Genomic DNA, 1,912 nt, shown 5'->3' on the forward strand with positions numbered 1-1,912 from the left:
TTAAAGTAGTTCTTTCCAATTCTGTGAAGAAAGTCATTGGTAGCTTGATGGGGATGGCATTGAATCTATAAATTACCTTGGGCAGTATGGCCATTTTCACGATATTGATTCTTCCAACCCATGAGCATGGAATGTTCTTCCATTTGTTTGTATCCTCTACAAGGGGAATTTTTGTAATTGAGGAAACTCTTTTAGAAAATACAAGGGATTTGCAGATTTTGAGCTCATAAAGTTATTGTTTTCTCTATTAAAAAGACACTTAAAAATTAAATGAACAAATGTAATTATATAAAAATATTTGCAGCACTGGGCCTTGTGGCGGGCAGCAGTGTCACCAGGAAACATGCTGAGCTGGGGTCAGGAATTGCGCAAGGAGGAGGAGACACTGCTCCCGTTGAAGGCAGCCCTTGCATGACCTGCTGAATCACATCAAGGTTGAAGCATTGGCCCTCCAATCAATGATTAGTTCTAGGAGAGGGGATGAGGTGCTGTCTTCTCCAACTTCTCCAAATGCACCTGAACAGTCACACGTCATGTCGGTGCCCATAGACAATGAAGCATCAGTCAACCAAACTACACTGGAGTGGAGCATAGAGTCCTGTGACAGAAGAAGAGGAGGAAGAGAAAGAAGAATCAGATCCCTAAAGGAAGGAAGAAGCCAGGATTCGTTATACAAATTAAATTTCTAAGTCTCAGGCTCTTTCTCCCCAAGGAAATCATCTTGCCTTGAGCCCTAGGGCCTGCTTGAATGGAGAGCAAGAACTATAGGAGGATGTGTAGTTGCAAAAATTGCTCATCAATAACTCAATCTTCAGAACGTTATGACCTACAGAAAATCAAAGATGCTGTGTCTTAGCATTGAGCAATATGGGTGGTGCTATGTCTGTAGTCTGGTCAAATTCAGTAACTGTGTTCAAAACAAAATTTCCTCTGGAATACTATTGAGAAAATCTGGCATTTGCAAAAAGGGCAGAGTTTAAATATGAGCCAATCTTTCCAATCAACAATACCTCTTTTAAGAAAACCAGCTAACAGCTGTTTGCATGCCATTGAATCCTTGTGAGCAGTTAGGCCACAGTCTAGGACAGAAAGATGACATGGGGAAGGACTGAGGGCTATCTGAGAACAAAAGTTGTTGCTACTTCTCAGAGGCATTGAGACACGCTGCATGCTGTAGACTGCTTTGTGTGGCTGTTATCACATCTCGCTTGAGATGTCATTGGTAGAATGTTCTTAGAAATAAATTATAGATAAATAGCCATCATGGAGTTTGCTGGTTTCTAGATAGCAAAAGAGAAAAGAAGCAGTTCCGGCCTGGTGCGGTGGCTCACGCCTGTAATCCCAGCACTTTGGGAAGCTGAGGTGGGTGGATCACTTGAGGTCAGGAGCTCGAGACCAACCTGGCCAACATGGTGAAACCCTGTCTCTACTAAAAATACAAAAATTAGCTGGGCATGGTGGCATGCGCCTGTAATCCCAGCTACTCTGGTACCTGAGGCAGGATAATCACTTGAACCCAGGAGGTGGAGGTTGCAGTGAGCCAAGATTTTGCCAATGCTCTCCAGCCTGGGCAACAGAGAGAGACTGTCTCAAAAAAAAATAAAAAAGAAGAAGAGTTCCTCCTCTGATGAAAAGATACAAGAGGATAGTTTCAAATTCATTTCTGGCCCTTAGAGAAGAAGTGTGCCATGCTTGGAAGACTGGATTTTTATAACAGAGATGACAGCTACAGAATAAGAGTTGTTGATACTTGGGATCTGAAGTAGAGATTCATTTCTGCATACCGTCCCTTTTCCACTGACTATACAGTGAAATGAGTAGTTGCTTAATATTATAAAATTAATTTTCCCTGCCAAAGCAACAGTGAAAGCCAAACAAAATACAAACAACCTTCTCAAGCAGAATTTATGTA

The 1,912-nt window shown here is 41.9% G+C and overlaps 1 pseudogene; it reads left to right on the top strand.

Annotated features, from left to right (window-relative positions):
- The first annotated feature begins 343 nt into the window (after nt 1-343).
- Nucleotides 344-1,359, top strand: LOC129472941 (snRNA-activating protein complex subunit 5-like; annotated as a pseudogene).
- The last annotated feature ends 553 nt before the right edge of the window (nt 1,360-1,912 follow it).

This window comes from Symphalangus syndactylus, chromosome 23, assembly GCF_028878055.3.
Source record: "Symphalangus syndactylus isolate Jambi chromosome 23, NHGRI_mSymSyn1-v2.1_pri, whole genome shotgun sequence".
Classification (NCBI taxonomy): domain Eukaryota; kingdom Metazoa; phylum Chordata; class Mammalia; order Primates; family Hylobatidae; genus Symphalangus; species Symphalangus syndactylus.